Source organism: Ambystoma mexicanum, chromosome 2p (genome assembly GCF_040938575.1).
Source record: "Ambystoma mexicanum isolate Mex_15411 chromosome 2p, UKY_AmexF1_1, whole genome shotgun sequence".
In the NCBI taxonomy this organism is placed as follows: Eukaryota; Metazoa; Chordata; class Amphibia; order Caudata; family Ambystomatidae; genus Ambystoma; species Ambystoma mexicanum.
The window spans coordinates 1208580395-1208600934 of record NC_090923.1 but is presented as its reverse complement, the minus strand read 5'-3'; the positions used below and the strand labels follow the sequence as shown (position 1 = coordinate 1208600934).

Genomic DNA, 20540 nt, shown 5'->3' with positions numbered 1-20540 from the left:
GTAATGATTGTGTCAGCATTTGTCCATTTTTTTTTTGTTTTTTTTTTTTATTTCACATTTATAAAGCGCTCACACAGCCCGCAGGCATCGAGGCGCTGTTACAGGAATTGTCTTTTTTTGTTTTTCTTAGTTGCGTAATTGTGTGTGTGTTTTTTTTTTTCTTAGTTACGTATTTATAACGCGCTTAAACACCCAAAGGTTTCTAAGCGCGGACCCGGGGATCGAACCTGTTGTTGCTACGTGTCGTCTTGCTTCCAAGACGCGCACGCTGCCGCTGAGCTATCCTCCCGGGACTCTATCACTCCTCCACTCCTCCATCACTTTAGTACTCTATTTTACACTGTTCCACTTGCCACCGTTAGAATTAAAGGATGAAGGAAACGAGGTTGGTGTGTTTATAGAAGCATTGCCCGTTTGTTCTCTAATTTCAAGACACAATTACTGTTATCATACATGCCAACCCTCCCGATTTAGGCGGGAGACTCCCGATTTTTCAGTTAAAAATATTGCCATTGCTTACTTACTCCCACCTAAACTAATTAAATACCCAATACAATCCCATGGCAGGATATCTTTTCTCACGCTTTCTAATGCAAAATCTCCCTCCCAAGTGCTTGAAAATGTTGGCATGCAGGGGTGTTGCTAGGTCTGGAAAAGATCTGGGGCTACACTAATGTCGGGATTGCCAGGACTCGGGGCTAGCTATCCTTTTGGCTGTAGACCCTGAGATTCTATCCGGGACTACAGCCAAAAGACCAGGGGCTATAGCCCCCTAAGCCCCCCCCCCCCCCAGCAACGCCTCTGTTGGCATGTATGTGTTATGTTATTTTGATTGGTATTTGTAAACAGCAGATCTGCCATGGGTCGTGCACACATCACCTCCATTGAGAGTTGTAGCGCAACCGCAAATATGCCGATAATGTGGAGAGCATCAGTGACTGCCGGCAAGAGTGCACGGCAAGCTGCGCCAGTCTGGCACAGGCATTATATAACTGCCACAGTCCACATTTTTTATATATTTACAAATTAAGCACTGCCTGGGGACAGCCAGAAGGGGCTGTGCAGGTACACTCTCAGTGGGCAGTTAATAGCAATCAGCTTTGACTTGACCTCACTTAAAAGTAAAGCAATACACAAAAGTAAAGTGGGAGGGGATCATACTGGGAATGAAAATAATTACTGGTTGCCTGAAAGGTTACTTTGAGCATAAACCTACCGACTCTGCATGTGCGCAAACTCGTGGGTTGTCTGCATCTACCATTATACAAGAAGATGATGTGCAGAAACGCCGGAGTCAAAAGTCTGTCTTCAGTGTCCTCTTATCTCGCGATGGCACCGCGTGTGCACAGAGCTGAACTGCAGACAGGGCGCCGGATGAAAACAGCCTCCGTGGTGACTTCATAGCAGGCAGGCAGGCAGGCAGCTGGGCCTGCCCCGGGCGCGTTATCTTATCTGCTAATAGTTACATACTTTCCTCGGAATGCTTTCATCCCACCTTCCTGGGAGACTCCGAGAGCCGCCCCTTCCTGGGGACGCGAGGAACTAGAACCCTTCCTGGCGGCATAAAGCGGACACGTTCCGTTCCATCCGCTCTTTTCTGTAGGGAGGAGCAGGCCCCTAAATCGGCTTCAGATGGCCTTATACGCACCAGCAGGTTTATCCAGAGCCAAAGAACGACGCAATGAGACCCAGAAGGCCGGATGTGAAATATACCATGTATGTATGTATGTATGGGGAAATGAAATGTAGCCAAATAAGGGTTACCTCCGTCCTGTACATCGTTAGTTAACGGTCACTGCTAATGAATGGCAAATTCATCTTTTGGAGTTTTGATAAAATTGCATGAATATAAATGACCATATCCCGCAATCTATCGACAGGGGGCGGTGATCCGCCGAGACTAAAGGCTTCCAAGCCTTAGTACGGTTTTCAATTACGAGGAAACTTCACTTACTAGGGGTTGGGGAGTTAACCTCTTGATTGCTCTACCCTCACTTCCTAAAGCTAGGGAGGAGAGGAGGAAGGGACTGTGGGGCAGGGACTGTGTTAGTGGAAGATTGCACGCCTGGAGTTCATGAAGGCTCCAGCGATCTGGTTACTGACCTCCTGGGACCATGTATTTAGTCTCCAGTGCTCCCAGTAGTTGGTTCAGTAGGTTTGTGCACTGTCTTTATGGCCCTGGCGTTGTGTTCACACGTTTGGGCTATGGGAATGTCGCACCGGTAAATCTCCTTGTATTTGAGGTTAAAGCTCCAGCTAGTGGATGCTCCCGCGGCTCTGATGCCAAGAGTAGTGTCTTGCCTCGAGCGTATAACCGCCATATCGCACACCTGTCAGGTTAGCTGCAATCTTCTACATCACATTCAAATGGTCTTTCTTCGCCCTGAAACATTCAGGGCTTGTAGGTTTGATTCGGACTGGTGCCATACTTCTTCAATCCCGCTGCAAGACTTTCTCCGCTTGGGGTTCCCTCTTGATTGTTTCTACCTTGCCCTCCAAGAATTCAACGTGTTTTACGTGATGATGGCCAGATTCCACGGTCATCAGAGTTGGAACCACTCTTCCAAGCTCTGCTCAAAGATCGATTACAGGAGTCCCAGGTGATGGGCAGGTGTCCATCTTAATAGATGGTATACAACAGTGTTCAGCCTCTCGGCGACCATAGTGGATTGTATTGAAACTGGTTAGTGTGTACTTTGATTGGAGCACCGCCTCCTGATGTCATTTCCCATAAAACCCTGTTCCAATCCGTCAGCCATTTTCTGTCAGTGCCTCTGTCCTGTTTATGCACTGCAGTGACGGAAGAAATAGCACCTTTGTTCTCCGCAGGCAGGGTGACAACAAGCAGATAAGAAGCCGGATCCTCTGCTAACAGCCAGAAATTGAATGTGGACAAGTGAGTAGCAATTTCCCCATGGAGAGGAAGGCAAAACAAATGACCCCTTCGCCTGTTGCTATTTTATTTTTTAAGGGTAACTTGGGGAACTATGGGCATCAGCGGTGGCTCAACACAAACGATCACAATCATGCACGCTGTTCACGACTAAGTAAGGCAGCTTAAATCCCAACATCCATTCATGAGTTTGGTCGGACCTCGAGGAGTGTGCTAGGCAATAGCCAATGAATTAGTCCGCCCCCACTGTCCACCCAAACCACAAAACTACCACGCCTTTTTGCCTCATCTGGAAAAACATTTTACTTCTGACCATGCAAAGATATACAGTTTGTAGAGTGCACTACTGCCTTCTAAAGCATATTGGTACAGTCTGGAGTAAGCCCCGTGCCAACGAGGGAACCTGTGCTGAGCAATGGTTGCTTTTGGGTTCTTTCAAGAGGATATGAGCATTGCTACAGTTTTGTGCAGAGCGTCGCACACCCCGCAGAACACTTGCGCGGAAGAAAAGGCCCTAACTTTAACAAATGTAGGATTATGAGTGGTCATGTGCCTCACGGCCACGGCCACAGAACAAATGTGACACCGGGGACGCTGAACTAAGTCTTCTGATAAAAACGATGTACCTCTAGCGTGAAAGGCACATAGCCTGGAGCTTGGCTTGCTGGGTCACCTGCAACCAATGCAGGAGGCGCAGAGGTGTGGCAGCATGCTGGCCACTACCTGTTGTGAATAAAACACAAACTACAGATTTTTTTGTAAACTTTGGATAAATGTTTTGGAAAGACCAGAATAAACGGCACTCTGTTAGTCAAGGCAAGATACTAAAAATACTTTAACAGCAAGTTCACGTTGGCAAAACGAACAATACCCCAACTAAATCCTTTGTGTACACAACAGGAAAAGATGCCAATGTGTCGTGCCACTAATGTGAGCCTGTAGAGAGCGTTCCGCAAGCAGGACGGTGGATTACCAGCTTGCTGACCTGGGAGCCTGGCCTGGGATGTTAGCCAAGGACGGTGGCCAGAGTTCGCAGTAGTGCAAAGTGCTGGGATTGTACCCACAATAAAACAAAATCTGCTGTAAGAGGATTACATTTCAATCTGTTCCTGATCACCGATTCGTGCGATTCCTTGATGAGTAGAGATGCGTCCACACCGCCTTCCAATAGTTCGACCAAAAAAATGGCAAAAACCTGTTTGGCGTCTCTTTATTGATGACTTGGAATGACCACCATATATAGATAGGGTGTCGCGGGGCGAGGAGGTACGGGGGGGGGGGGGGCGGGGATAACAAGGTTTAAAAAGAGGACAAACTAAAAAGGAGAGGGTTTTAAAATCAAGGGCCAAGAGATCAGGGATTGGATCCAATAAGACAGATTTACACATTTCAACTGGTTTAAAAGTAGGGTCATCAAACAGACCCCCCAGCTTATAGCGATTTTGCGATCCCGCAAAATGCCGCAAAATCGGCCGTTTTGTGCAAAATGCCGCAAAAACAGCATCTTTAAAAAAAAAAAAGTTACATTTTTTTAAAAGTAATCTGCAAAAATTACTGTTTTAAAAAAAATTATACTCAGGGTGCCAGGTTCTCAACTTTTTTTTTACACAAGAAATGAAATGCGCTAACACATCTTATCACTTGCGCCCCAAAAAAGTGCAGCCCAATCCGCAAGGGACACATGAATGGGCACATTTTATATTCGCGCCCATTCAGATGGCCTTTTTCACCTCCTTGATCAAATAAAGTGGTGTTTCTGTCAATTTAAAAGCGCATCCCTCCTTTCCAAGAAAGATGCACTTTTAAATGTGTAGAAATTGTAGGCAACCCTACGTGCACAGGATGTGGGGCTGCCACTGCACGACAGGGTCTTTCCTGACCCTGTCATGCATTTCTTTTAAGGTATGAACCGCTGCTGTCTCGCTTGCATTTCTGTTCGTCAAACAGGATAAAAATTCATTTTTTGGGTCGCATTTTACAGCGGCAGGCACCTGGAGGGCCTGTCCCTGTGAAAGGCGATGGGAGCTTGCAGAACACTGTCGGGAGCATGATTCTATTCAAAGTACTGCCCATTTTGATGACAAAAATCTATCGAATGTTACAATTTGACCTATTTCATCCAGTACTATTCGATCAATTTTTATAAATACTGAACATGTGTTGCGGGGGTGTCACCCGCTCCCCATGTTCAGTATTTTTGGTCTAGGGTGGTTGCAGAAGTGTTTTCCCCTTATTCCTCAAAATTGGGGGCGGGGACAGAAAAAAAAGAAAATAACTAAAAAGGGACCTTGCGGAGTCGGATCCGACCTGCGTTAGAGGGACGGATCTAGCACTGCAGGGTTGCAGGGGAAGCAGCAGCGACCAAGCAGTTAAGTAGGGGAGGGGTTGGGGTGGTGGTGAAAGGTACATTTTGGGTTGTTTGGCTGAAGTGCAAATCAATTCACAGTGAAATTGACTACGGTCAATTCCGCCGCAAATAATTACACTTTGGTCAAACAACCCAGAACACCATTCAAGGCAGCTGGCCAGCGCACAATTTGCGCTACAGCTCAAGCCTGTGTTAATGCGCTGGTCACCTTTGAGAATAAGGTGACCTGCTCATTTCCAAAAATGGGTTGTCTAAAAATAGCTTATCCTCTGTTCTTTTTTTAAATGCCCCATTATTTGAGGAACTGGGTCAAAATCTACATTTAAAAAAAATGGTTACACTATGAGAGAGAGGGAGAGTGATGGGTGAGATGTGAAGTAATAGTCAAGAAAGCCGAGGGAGCGCAGTGGGTCAGAGGAGGAAGCGCTGCACAAGAGAGCAGAGGAAGCAGTGATGTGGTGGGCCAGAAATCTGAGAGCGAACAGACGTAGAGAAAGTAGAGGGAGTTTATGGTCAGTGAGCCAGAAAGCAGAGAGGAAGCGGTTGGCCAGAAAGATGCAGTGAGCTGCAGATTGGGAATAAGGATGAGGGAAGAGTGCGATAGAATGGGAGAAAGGATGCAGAAGCAGCACAAAAGAATGACAGACTGTATATTGCGGGAGGAATTGTAGAGTGAGTTGGGAGTATGATTTGGTGTGGCAGGGACTGGGCAGTGAAAATTGTGTCTTTACAGTGTGACATAGCACGTGAGTATTTGTATGACAGAGTGGGAGGATAAGGAATGTAAGTTGTGATGGAGAGTTGGTGAGATGTGTGTTGGTGAGAGAGGTGTGTGGGTGTTTGAGTGATTGGAGAACATAGAAGGGGAATATTTTCAGCATTACAATTGATAATGATCAATTTAGTTAATACTATTAAATAGGCATGAACATTAAACCAGAAATGTAGCCAAATCAAACCCTGTTCTGCCAAGCCAGGGACATCTGGGACTCTTCCTATTAAATTAATACAAAAGATACATAATAATGATACCCTGGCTCTCTTGTAGCCTTGCACTCTGCCTATTTCCTGCAATGTGGCAATCTTACACCCTAGAGTTAATACAAAATGTCCCGCAAAAATGCCGCAATAAATAAAGGTTTGTGCCGCAAAATATGCCATTTCATGCCGCAAAATTTGCCATTTCATGCCGCAAAATCCTGGAAGGTCTGATCAAAGGGGCAGGTGTAGAGATTTAATCAAAATGACAGTAATTATTTTGACAATAAAACCTGTACAAACAGCCAAATGTGGGTGAAGTCTGGGTACAAATAAAAAAAGTCTGCCAATGCCATCTGGATAGGTGAGGTCAGCGAGAAGATGCAGACACAGGTTCAGAAATAGTACACCCCACAAGCTACATCCCCCAAGGGATGGACTCACAAGGGGGCAAAAGAACAGAATCAACATGGTCAAGCTACATTCCCCAAGGGATGGACTCACAAGGGGCAAAAGAACCGACTCAACATGGTCAAGCTATATCCCTCAAGGGATGGACTCACAGGGGGGCAAAAGAACAGACTCAACATGGTCAAGCTATATCCCCCAAGGGATGGACTCACAAGGGGGCAAAAGAACAGAATCAACATGGTCAAGCTATATCCCCCAAGGGATGGACGCACAGGGGGGCAAAAGAACAGACTTAACATGGTCAAGCTATATCCCCCAAGGGATGGACTCACAAGGGGGCAAAAGAAGAGACTCGGCCTGGTCAACTCCATATCAGAGCGAGGTCACTTATATACGCTCAGGTATGATTAGGCAAGGGGATAGTATGATCGATGTTACCAATCGCAGGTGACAGATCTAGTCAAATCAGTGCACCGCCGTTTCAGCCGTCACCAGGAAGGCACTTCTGGCTTTCCTTCCTGACAATAGTAATAATTCCTAACACTAATTGTTGATTTTGGATGGAGAGGGTTTGGGTGCTGGTCTCACCATACTGATCTCCGCTACTGTGTACCAAATCTTGCACAGAAGATTTTAAACAATAAATCAAAGCAGCACATTTGTAGATGACTGGACACTAGCAAGCCGACTAATTTGCAATACAATAACCTTATAAGCTAGTCTGCCCATTAGGGGATCTTGGCTTAATTTCAAAGACCTAGAACAAAGAGTGCACATTGAACGGAACCATAACTAAAGAAAGGCGGGCCCTGGTGGGACAACTGCCGGGTGAGGAAAAAGGAGACCGTGCACTCTTTTCACCTACGAGTAACTCCAATAGGCCAAAAGACAGATCGTTTCATTGGCCCAGTTTCGAGATCAGTGACCAGTCATAATTGCTGAAACCCTTCAAAAGCACTCCTGGTTTACTAGCACCCACTACTTTGCATTCTGCTGCTCGTTTCCCTGCATTTATAATGGAAGGAGATATTGTATTATTTATAAAGCGCTTAGATACAAAACGAGTGCTTCAAAGCGCTCCAAGACGGGAGGGGAACATGGGATACAATCATTCATAAGGCCTTGGAAATGTCAGAATGATATACAATAATAATAATAATAATAAGCATACTAGGCCTGACAACATTTCTGCTAATTCAAGTGCGTTAACAAATAGTGGGGGAGTTGGGGGGGGAAGGATAGTGGGGGTACATGAATAACAAACTGACAGGATGTTAGTGCATGACAAGTAGTGAGGGGAGTGGGGAAGAGAGGTGGAGGCAAGTAACAACTCAACAGCCCTTCTAGAGAGCATTTCCTGCTAGAATGGAAACAAGTGGACATTGCCATAAGGGGAATGGATCAGGGGAGAGGAAGGGTTAAGTTGGTAGGGCAATTTAAGGTGTGCCACTAACCCACATGAAACGGGTGCACAATGCAGGGGGGGGACAAGGGGAGACGGACAACAAACTTGATGGGTTGGGTGAATTCAGTTTGTGTAAGTGCGAATGATGCGGTATGGGATAAGTGCACCGAGACCAGGCAGGCCAGGTTAAGTGCAGAGGGTAAGCTCATTGGAGAAGTGCGTACTGCAGCAAGTGGTGCGGGTGCCCGGAGGCAAGTTCTAGGGTGTGCCACTAACACACATGATACAGTGGAGCGATAACGCAGAAACCTAGCTTAACAGCCCACACGCACCATGAGCTCTTCGCAAATGAATAGCTGTTCTCTTCCAAGGGGCTGTGACAGTGACCCTGCACCATTTCCTCTCCCAGAGCAGTGGCCTAGCTCTTCCACAAACACCTACAAGACCACGACGATGAGCACACTCTTCTGCTAAGCCAACTCAATAAACAGGGCCCATTTCATTAACGTCAGCACAATTCAAAGTACATCGAATCTGAATCTCGAAGGGGTGCAGAGAACACATACACCAGTGTGGCCAGGGACAAAGCGCACAGCCCCAAATCATTCAGCAGAGATCAGCGTAAGCATGCAACAGTAACAAGGGAACTCGGACTGGACCAACTGTAAAGAGGGTTCCCTCCATCAGCCCCAAAACTGAGCACTTGGGAGTAGGGGTCAGTGCAGGGTCCTCCTACCCTACTCCGGTCTTGCCGCTTCATTCTGCACTGGAATCTCGGTGAGTGATGTGCTATCATTCTCACACTTCTCCCCCAGCCATTCTCCTTGATACCTCCTCCCCACACCTTCCCGCCTAGCTCCCAGCCCTCCGAAGGGCTTCTCTGCTGCATGTGGCATTGTATAGAACGACCAAAATAAACACTGACCCAAGGGAAACACAGGCATACTCAGAACCCGATAGTGTCCGCAGATTCTGAAGAGGGTCTGCAATTTTGTTCTTTGTTCCTTTCAACGTGACCTAAAGGGGGGCGTGGCTGGGCGAGGCTCAAGATGGCCACGTTCTAGACACGATCTTGAAAATAGGGGGTGCATTCGCCACTCTCCCTCGACCCCGGAGTGATTGAGAGTCTGGGATTGTATAGAGAAGATATGGAGTGGTGTTCCAAGGTGGTGGAAACACACGCAGGTCAGGGGGGACGAGGGGACGGAGGGGGAGCGCCTGACGTGTATGAGCCCTGGCAATGATGATGGCTGGAGCAAGTCCAAAGAAGCAACCGCGCGAAGAGAAGAGGAGCTTAAGCCGCCTTCGGATGCGTCGCAGAGGCAGAGAAGGGCACTGGAGCTTCTGTGCCATGCCCCGATAGGTGTAGGTCCATAGTCTGATGTAGCAGAAGTCCCCTGCGGCCAGTGGGCTTGCTCCGGCATTGGGAGCTGGAGGTGCAGAGGCAGCCACTGACTGAAGAAGCTAAGTTCCTGGACCGTGCTGCCATGCGATACTCGGTCTGTGCCACCACTTAGTAAGTATGTAAGGGCTGGGCCAGGCTACCTGCCTTTACGGGGCAGTAGATAAGCCTCTGTTTGATGAGAAGAGTAAAGTAATAACTGTGCAACTCCTAGATGTCAACCCTACAAAAGGCATCAAAGCTGGTCTATAGTGCAAACTAGTTCTGCAGTGTAGTATTAAAATCACCCTATTTTTATATGTCGAGATGTCTGCTAGGAAGACAGCAGGCAACAATAAGTCAATTTGTGCTAGCTAGGTGGTACGCAAGCCCAGACCTAGGGAGACCCCCATAACAGCAGTGGATCTTCCAGAACTCTCTGTACCCCATATTATAGTGGGCCCTAAGAACCAAGTCAAAGTGGAAGTGCACCAATGACCAAGAAGAAACTCTTGGGCTATATGGCTACGCTGTGGAAGGACATCACTAGCATATGTTATGTATATGTAATGGCTAGTACTAGTCAAGAAGCAGGGGATTAAACTGTCCACCAAAGAGTTTCACATGGTCTTTGGAGGCCCGAAGCAAGAAATGGATCACGTGGGTGGCGGAGTAGATGCAAATGGAATTTCTACGCAATCACTAGTGAACACACAAGAAAGTCTCAAAATAACTTCTGCGACACTGGATCACGCCATGACAAGCGTGGAAAATCTTGAGCATCATGACAGATGGGAGAACCTGAGGCCCGATGGGTAATCGAGAGGACCAAAGGCAACGACCCGAGTGACTAGGGGAAAGAAATACTGCAGGTGACATTTGCACAGGCAGTTACGGAATGATTGGGTTGTTCTAGGCCAGGTGCATAGAGTTAGTGAAATTCCATTCTTATACAATAAAAGAAGCTGTTCTGAGGGGCTGACACACTACCAGAAACATGTCATACCAGGGCCAGACCATCTCCATATTTCAAAAGAGTTCCACCATAAAGCTGCAGTGGAGAAGATCATTCTGCCAATAACGGAGAAGATGAACATTTCCGCTCGGTTCCATGTAATAATGTCGCCACAAAAATCTCGGCATGCAAAAATATCGCCGAAAAATGGCCGTTTTTTGTGGCGGCATTATTGCATGGAACATGCGCGGGACACCCCTGCAACCCCCAAACTTTTTATTTTCTTTTTAAATTTTTTTTTTTTGCCCCTGTCCCCTTATATATCAATCACCCATATAATATCGCCGCAACCTTTTCCCGGCGATATTATTTACGGCGACCATATTTATGGGGATAATATTACCCGATACCTTCCGCTCAGGATTCTTTTCACAAAGAAAGGGATACAAATGCACTGTATGGCTTTGGAAGAGGCGGCTTCATTTATGGGGTGACAGGAAAAGGACCCAAAGAGTAACAGGGAAGTATTTGGCCAACTATACCTGTCAGAAATGTGAAGACTGCCGTGATGGGGCAAGGAGAGGAGGATGACCCGCCTGCAGATAGGAACACTTGATTTGTGCTTTATCCTTCACGATGCTGATGGACTGCATGTTTTGCTTTCTGTGATGACCTGTGGGGCTGGCGTGCACCCAATGGATAATTCTTCCTCCTGGTTGGGTTTTTTGGAGTTTGGTTTCTCCTGTTGGTTTCCTGTCACAGTAGGAATACTGTCCCTCAACTTGTAATTATTTGCAAGGAAACGTATCATCGGCATGTCAATTCCTGGGGGTGTTGGCATGTCACTTCCTGAGGGTGTTGGCATGTCACTTCCTGGGGGTGTTGGCAGGTCACTTCCCGGGGGTGTTGGCAGGTCACTTCCTGGGGGTGTTGGCCCCTTGATTGCTACACCATCAGTTCTATAAGCCTGGGAAGGGGATTGAATGGATCACGTTTACTGACTATGGTCGGATTCGTCCTGATATACTCTGATCAGGATTTCGCCTATAGTGGGACATTGGGAGTATTGTGTTGAGGGGGGAGTTAGGTGTCCATTCGCTACTATGAAATGTTGCATCAACCAAAGCCTTCTACATTAGTGAAGCACTCTCGACATTCACATTTCAGGTCACTTGCACTCATTACATTTATTATTTTTGGCTTGAATTCCCCGAACAAACGAGTATGCTCTCTGCAGATGTGCCATCATGAAAATGCTGATTTGATATGCCCGCAAGAGGCACATCTTTTTAAGAAAGACACAACACGACCGGCCTCCGAGGAACTCCGAGACCAGATCTAAGCATCGGCTAAGGATAAAACGAGAGGGGTGGATATTCTTTTCAGTAAGAAAGCTAATTTTACTTTGCTTGACATTAAAGCTGACATTTACAGCTTCAAAAAGGTGTCCTTATTTATTTATTGTTCACTTGTTGGGCGCTTATACAGGAAGAAAATACTTTTTCAAAGCGCCCACAGGGCAACACAAAGGGTACAGGGGATGATAGACAATGTAATTACGACAATGTTAAAATAAATATAAAGTAGAATAGACAAAGGGGAGAGGAAGACAAACCTACTATACCTTGTGAGTGTTCATAACGTGCCAGTGCAGAGGGGTATGGGATAAGTGCTGTGGTTAACCTAGAACGCCACTAAACTAAACAGATTACGAGCTCTAGCGCTAGATACGCTTTACAGAGACCTAAATCAGCTTAAACTAAAATACTCTAGAAACTGGATCCAGGATAACATACTTAGAGCTTCAACAGCTTAGGAACTAAATAAAGCTTATACAGAAGGAACAAAGCAGCGCTTTCCCTGCTGAAAGTCAAACAGATATATTAGAAATACCTCTAAGATAGCAAGCTTCCGATGTGGAAAGCTCAAACTAGACTAAGTGTGCCAAATACAAATAGCATACACAGACCGGATGGGTTATTTACATGTACACCCTCTTAGAAATTAGCAGAATTTCCAAAATGTTACACAAAATGATATGCATAGGAAGGGACATGGGGGGGTCTTGAGAGGTTCTTGTGATTCAACCTGCTCCCTCACATAATCATGGAAGGGGCTTGTTGTGTAGCAGCACTTCACTCTCTTAAAACCAATAAGGCACTGGGACTGGATGGGTGCCTGCCTCTTTTTTAAAAAAAATCATCAAACAACTTCCAGTCCCACTATACAACCATCTCCAATCCCACTATACAACCTTTTCTAATCAAGTCTTGACAAGAGATCAGTTGGACCAACCACGGGGGTGACACAAAGCTCAGTAATGCGGTTGCATGTGTTAATATCCCTGCAAAAATATTGCGATACAAAAATATCGCCATATTTTTGTGGCGATATTGAGCCATGGACCCTGCGGGGGACACCCCTGCAACTGAATGCCAACATACCCACACCTAGATAGATTTGTGAAATATTAGCCTGCGTCTCATCTAGATAGGACTTCGAATGTTAGCATGCCCGCACCTATGCGAAACCTGAAGACTAGCACAGGCCACATCTAGAATTGTGGACATTGGCCTGCGTCACATCTAGACGGGATTGATTGAAGGATAGCAAGCCCACGCCTAGATGAAACTTGAATGTTGGCGCGTGCCACACTTGGAATTGTGAACACCAGCCTGCGTAGCATCCAGATAGGGTTGTGAATGATAGCATGCCCACACCTGGACAGATCTCTGGACGCTAGCTTGCGCCGCATCTGGATGGGGCTGTGAATGTTGGCTTGCCCACACCCAGATAGAATTCTAAACATTGGCCCGCGCCGCATCCAGATAGAGTTGTGGGGGTCAACTGGTGCCACACTGGGACAGATTTGCAAATGCTAGCATGCCAAAGGTCAGGTAACCCACTAACCAATATAAGCTAAAACTCTGCATAGTTATCTCACTCAAAAAACTCACACAACCATCTCTCGCACAACAAGCCACACGCACTTCACAGCACTGCAACAACACATAAGCCGGACCAACAGCACACGCAGCCTGTCACCGATCCAATACCCGCACAAAAGCTCAGCATCTGGTGTATACCGAGTTGAAGCTGCCAGCAGAACACCACTCCTCTCACTATCCTACTCCCTCTTCACCATACTAACCCACCCCACCCCATCTTATCATTTACAGATCCGCCAGAGCGCTTGGGGATCAATTCCGTTGGTGACGGTGCGCGGTACAAATAACTTTAACATTTAACAAATGACCATATGTATGGCAGTATTATTGGTAGGTAAATATGTAGGGATACCAGTAATACAGGTGTGCCATTCTACATGCAGAGTACTTGGGGCATGCCAGTCCTTCAGCAGAGTACTTCGGGGAGTATGTTCGTATGCAGAGTATTTAGGACATGTTGCATGTCCAGAGCCACTTAGTGTATCCGTTCTTCTTCAGAGTGCTAAGGGTGCCATTCCATGTGCAGAATAATTGAGGTGTGTCACTCCATGTGTGGTGTACTGGGGGTGTCATTCCAGCTGCCGGGTTCTGGGGACGTGTCATTCCAAGACCCACCTTTTCCATGGCCCCAAGTGGGCTCCCTTTACATCTGTAAAAATAGGTCAGGGTCAGATCTAGATAAAGCAAACCTAGGCAGCCACCTGAAGCGTCACCAGGAGGCAGCGCCAGACTGCCCATAAAAGTAGCAAATGTGGTCCATTGGCAAGGCAGAGCGCTTAATGTGGGTGGGACCGATCCCCCTTGCACTATCGGCGATGTGGATCGCAGTATGTGAGCATACGAGTCCCCTCTATACGGTTGTATGCGATTTGACCCAAAAGACATCCAATTTTTTTTTGTTCTGCTGGTTGATTTTGCTGCAAATATTAGCGGGGGGAGACCCCCATAGACCGTGTCCTTAACACCCCTACATTAATGTTTACCCTAAACCTCCCCCCTACATATATTTGGGGCAAAGTCCAATAAAAAAATTAGATTCATTCTACTTGATGGAGTCTACTGTGGTCAAAACTCACTGGTTTTGGCCGCAGCAGATTCCATCAAGTAGAATTCATAGATTTTTTTCTGGGGTAGGACCGGTTGACTGGAAATTCAGGCAAGTTTTCTGCCATGTGAGCAAAACTTGTCTTTGCCTTAGTGAGTAAGTCAATAGTCAAAGCAGGCTTCACAGCCCGAGTAACTAACAATACCCAAGTGAGAAGTTAGGGGCTTTTCCCGAATTTACAGTCAACCAGTCCTTCCCCAGACCGTGATTAAACGACATAGGCAGTGGCATTTTAATGGGGCCCGCGGTGTCTGAAAGGTATTTGATAATCAGTAACCCCTACATTAGTGAAGGCAGCGTTTCACCCAAACTCGGGCCCAAACTGCTGCTCAATGCCAAGATGTGCAAAACCCAGATTAGATAAATGATCGCTGTTGTCACTCCAAAAATACAGTTAGGGAAGGGGCGGGAGATGAGGTGTTGCGCAGTCGTCATTGCTAGTGTGCAGTACGCAGCAGCAAGGCGGAGGCAACATAACCAGTGGAGCCAAGAGGTTGGTGACTGTTACCCATATTGTGCCTCTCCACTGATCACTGAAACATTGTGTAAGTGTTTGGCAATAAAAAGGCTGTGGATTTTATTGCACATTACACAACATAATAACATAATGTACACTTTTGGGCACGCGGTCCAGGGTTGTGCCCACCTGGCCCGTGCCACCTTTTTCTTCCCACAACGATGTGGGCACCGTTTGTTGCCCTGCTCTTCTATCCTCCTTTTCTTGGGTGGGTTCTGGGGAACAAGAAAAGTATTATGCGTGCGCAGATTACTTGTGATGCTCCATACGGGGTACCACTGCTTCTGTTCTCCTGCTGCCCAGGCAGCTCTTTATATCCTAAAGGATTTGCCCTAGGCTATGTGTTTTTGTGTGGGTGTCTTTCCATGCCACCCCACCCCCCTGGCAGGCTGGCGCCCGCTGGCAGTTGTCACCTCATGGTGCCCATTGTTGGTCACTTGTTGTGACATTCTGCCTCCCTGATCTCTTGTGTGGGTGTGGCACTTGCTAATGTGCCTTGGCACCCTGCTATGGCCCCCGTCCTGCCTGTCCCCCCTGCAGCTGGGGGAGAGGGGAGGGGGTTGGAACTGCGCCTGTGTTTGCAGCATGTGTTCTGCCCCCCCTCCCCCAGGTTACCTGTCTGAGCTCTCGAGCTGTGGGGTGCCCCCTCTGCAGCGCTGCCTAAGAGTGTGAATTTCTCCTTGAGAAACATCGTAACTCCGCCCTCGAAGCCACCGCAAGTCTCCTCCTGGGGTACTCCTTTCTGTGAAGGGAGACTTGTTATAATTGAAGCTCTGGAGTCGGGTTGATCAGGGAATGCCTTTACTAAGACAGTTACAGAGGAACAGAGGATTGTTACTGCGATAGGCAGAGGCCTGGCATCCTGGCCAACTGTCACTGGTGGAATGTTCACAGTGGAGACACGAGCGAGACAGATGATATCACCTCTGCATAAGTCACCCTCTCCCGTTCTCATAGATATCAGGGAAACAGCGAAGGTCGGGAGGAACAAACCTTCTGCTGACATTTGCACCGTCTCCTACCCCACCCCACAAGGTGTATTTATCAGAGTCGTGGAGTCGCTGTGCTGTCCCATCAAGCCTTTGCTCTGCCCCACCCGCTCCAGTGTATAGTAAAGGACCAGTTGTCATGTTGCGCTTAACACAGCTTTTCAGCGTCCGGTCGTTGTGGCCGCTGATACCGTCTTTGCCCCGGTAGGTGGCAGATACGTGGGCCAATCTCTTGAGTTTAGATGTGTTTCGGAGGCCAACTGAAAAGGGAGCGAGGAGATAAAGGGCTCACTCTGGAAGCATGGTTGGGGGGCACCAACCCTGCACCCCAGAAACACACCGCTTGCAGAAGGCCCTCTCGCTGAACCGTGGGCAACTGCACCCAATTAAAACTCCATAAACAGCACGCACTCGTGGAGGGGCGGGCAGCATTGGGTGCAAGCCTGGTGTGGGGGTGAGGCAGCCGGCGCTCAGGAGCGCTCGGGTACCGAGATTCTATAGTGGTATCTTAAAATCCCGAAGAGCCCCTTTCTCGTGGACCACCCACGAGCACGACACGCCCTCTAGCACCCCGATTGTGTTGGGGGGTGCTTCCGAAATCCCATAGCACCCTTCCTCGGGCGGTGTTATACTGAAAGCCAGCACCCGGGCCACACACGCATTAGCCAACAGGGCTCTGGCCTGCCCAAGTTTGCTGTGGTGTTCGCTTGGCGGCCCTTTGCTGCCTGGTATCTGCGTCAGCTGGCACGGCACTCGCCCTGCCTGGGATAAAGAGGCTGACATGGGAATAAGCGAAGCATCCCGCTGCGCGCGCCAAAGCAAACAAGCGACCGGGGAAGGGCTCGAGAACACGGGAAGCCAACCTGGCGGGGGTCCAGCCAGCGCAGCCGCAGGACAATGTCACGCAGCGGCAATAGCACTCCCCCGGGGCCACGCGGTCACACACATAAAAGTAGGGCTAGCACCCCAAGCACATAACCGCCCCCTTCCATGGACCCCCCCCCCATGGGATCATGTATTAAATGTAATATTTCCAGCACGTCTCGATATATATTAGACAGATGCGAAACTATAGCGCTTTTGCTTTGATTGTTGTTGCATGCTTCGCTACACTCTTTCTAGTGGCGCGTGTGCTTAAAGGTTGGAGATCCTAATTCCGGGACGTCTGTTCGCCCTAACCCCCCACCCCCCAAATCCTTTACTCTAGGAGACCCACCTGTGTGGTAGACACACCCAACCCGGAGCACCCTCGCTCTGGCTGGGTTCCCCTCGCTATGTTATCACTGCTCCTGGCTCTTCATAGAATATGTGTGTGTGTGTGTGTGTACACCGTTACTATGAACACCAACACAAGAATACAGTTGGGCGAGGAGACACACCTAGCCTAGCCCCGCCTGGGAAGTGAGAGGCAAGGTTGTGTTCTGGCATGCGAGAGTTACCCTGTACCCTGTGCACCGAGCAGGCTGAGACCCCTGGAATCCCCGCCTGCTGGGGTCCTTCGAGAGAAGCGACTGACAACCGACAGCTAACATGCAAACACGGACACTTCTTTTCTTGCACACGTTTCTCTTATTGGTGGTGTTCTGTTCGTGTTTTTTTTTCTTAAAGAACGGGCATGCACGCAGTTAATTTTCTACCTGATGTTTTTCGTAATCTCACCCACCCTATTGTACTATCTTCCTTGTTTTTACACAAGTTGCCGCCTGTTGTGTGTGTGCGTGTGTTCGTGTTTTGTGCCGGGGGCTTCAGGTATGTAGAAGGGGCCCGAGCCGTGTCAGCAGTTCGTATGCTGCTATGTCATGCGTGTGGCTGAAATAAAAGGTGCCATTCGCAGCATGGTATGTAATGCAATCCTTTCTTGAGCAGACATGGTGACAAAGCCACTTTTTGCCCTTAAAACATGCACCTCCGTCCGATCGCCGGTGGCCTCCCTGAAACGCCCCAGCTGTGCGGTGCTAAAGGGCCGGCTCCACTTACCTTTCTCTTCCAAATCGGCCGGCAGGAGAGTGGTACAGGCGGCCGCTGCTCTCCCGCTGCTTGCTCTGGCTCCGCTGCACCACAGGGGAATGGCAGCGCTTGCCTGAGTCCGCAGAACGACACCCTGATCTCTGGGCTCGGGCTCCGATTGAGAAAGCCTTAATTGGTAAAATAGAAAAGTGAAAAAAAACGAAAGAGGGGGGAGCCTGGGCCAGGCCGCGAACCCCGCCTCCTCTCTGGGCTTGGGATGAGGTCAGCCTGGATTTCTGAGAAGCCTGGAAGCTCGGCGAGCCCCAGGCACCAGGGGTGCACGCTTGCAGTTAGAGCGCAAGGAGGGGTGGGGGCCTGATGTCAGGCACCGTCCCGGGCAACATCTGTGGGGGCGGGGGCGCCGGGCTGGCTGCTGTCACATGGGCGCATTCCTTCACCTTACACAGCAAGTGGTTCGCAAGGGCAAGGTGCTGCCCTAGACAACACGTGTGAGGAAGAGACTGCTGTTCCAGCATCATACTCCATCGTCCACACTTAGACAGGGCGTGATATCCCTGGGAAGAGTGGGCAGGGCAGAGTGCTGTCACAGGAGCGCATTCCTTCACCTTACACAGCCAGCAGTGCAGGGGGGCGGGGGGATGCTGCTCAGCTGATGACAGGGACTGTCGTAGTAGACAAGATCGGGGGAGGAGAGAGAACAAAGTGACTGCTGTCCCCCCTGCCCCCCTGACCATCTTTCGGAGTTATATGGGGGTGATAGCTGTGGGAAGCGGGGGAGGGGCAGAGTGCTGTCACGGCTAATGGCGCACAGGAAGGGGTCCTGCTCGGCTGATACAGGGACTGGCCTAGACCACATCTGGGGAGGAGAAAGAAAGAGTGACCTCTGCATTCAGATCCTTATTCTATGTCACAGCCAGATCAGGGGTGCCATCGTTGGCAAGGGGGGGGCAGCATGCTTGCCCAGCATCTTCCATTCACATTAAACAACACAGGGGACATAAGGAGGCGGAGCTGCAGTGCGGATTTGACAACAGTGGCTGTCCCTTAAATCATCGCTAGATCAATTCTCTTTTTTTGGTATCTCAAGTTGGCGAAACCTATAGCCCACATTGCCAAAAGCCAAGAGGCTATCAAGCAGCAGTAAAGAGGCAACAAGGGTGCAATTCTCCTTTCTTGAGATGTCGGCTTGGGCATAACAGTAACCCACATTGCCAGCAGTCAAGAGACTATAAGGACAGGCAGCCATTGAACAATTCTTCTCACATGGGATACTTGTGGGGAGAACCCTGGAACAACCATTGCCAGTAAAATACCAATTGTATTTGTAGTTGTTTTCTTCCTGGCAGGCGAGTCAACCAGGAAAGGGATCAGTCGTGGTTAGTCCTGGCAGGCGAGTTTACCAGGAAAGAGACAATTGCTTTGAAGAAGTATGGTTGTGGCAAAAGGATGTTGTGGAAAGAAACTGTTAACTTTATCATCCTGACAAACTGTTGTATAACAAAAGGCATTTGCTGTGCTATGCTGACAAATGTATTCCATTGGAAGAAAAGTGCGATTTCTTTATATCTGCTTTATATCCTGGAAGAACTCTTTGTGGAGGAAACCGTTGCTTTGATTGTGAACAAGTGTTTTGTGAAAGAGACATATACTTTGCAGAGTGGAAGGATATATTGAATGGAAAAGACATTTTGTGTTGAACCGAATAGGACTTTGTTGAATGTAACTCTTTGCAAAAGACTTCCTGAATTGATCAAGTGCAAGGGAACCAAACCCTTGTCACAAAGAGTACTTTGGGGGAATTATAAGGTTGAACTTTTGCACTGTTTTGTTGAACTAAAGTCATATATATTTACCTTGTAACACTTTGGTTATATGTATTAGTGTGAGGCTCTGCTACATTTTAACACTAGGTCATTGTTCTTCAGTTTTAGTTTGCTAGGTCGGAACATTCTCGTTAGGATAGGGACAGATAGACGTTTATCTCACCCCTTCTCAAGTTTAAAAAAATGGCAGACATTGATAAAACTATACCTTTGTGTACGTCTCACATTTCTGACCCCTCACAAATGCCTCTTACCTCAGACATCTCCCACCTTACACAGCTGGGCCAAGTCTTCCCCTTAAGGCCTGTTTCTTCTCGTCCACATCAGGCGATTTGGTTGTCTATAGGTTTAATGTTCCAGATTGACCGAACCAGTCACCATCTGGGCATGTTACTTGTTTCCCTGAGCCTCTCTCCCCTGATCTCACAAAACAAAGAGATCTTGGACACGGGCGAACTCCCAGATACAAGCGATGTACAAACAAGAACTAACAAAGACAACAGGTCTGATTTAATATAATGACACTTGCAGACTCATATGGCCAGGTAAGCGATCAAATGCAATGGGAATGCGGTACATGCCCTGGATTTGACTAGATACAGTCATACGACCCATATGGCACTGAGTGCCAACGGCTGCCATGCATGCAATTTACAGCCTTAACATGCCATGGTAAAGAGATACAAATAATATTTGAAGTAACCTTATGATCCTAATTGAGTGAAATTGACCTCTCTATTTGAATTAAAGGATTCTCCTGATCTTTTCCAACTAATAGCTATTTTTCCTTGGGACATCA

General features: G+C 48.0%; 1 protein-coding gene across 4 annotated transcripts in view; it reads right to left on the bottom strand.

Annotated features, from left to right (window-relative positions):
* The window catches only part of FLNA (filamin A), a 275782-nt gene extending 257700 nt beyond the window's left edge, over nt 1-18082 (bottom strand). For all 4 annotated transcript variants that reach the window (XM_069645454.1, XM_069645456.1, XM_069645455.1 and 1 more), the window contains exon 1: nt 17928-18082. The gene's annotated coding sequence lies outside the window, so the exon portion shown is untranslated. The remainder of the gene's footprint in view (nt 1-17927) is intronic.
* Nucleotides 18083-20540: the final 2458 nt, after the last annotated feature.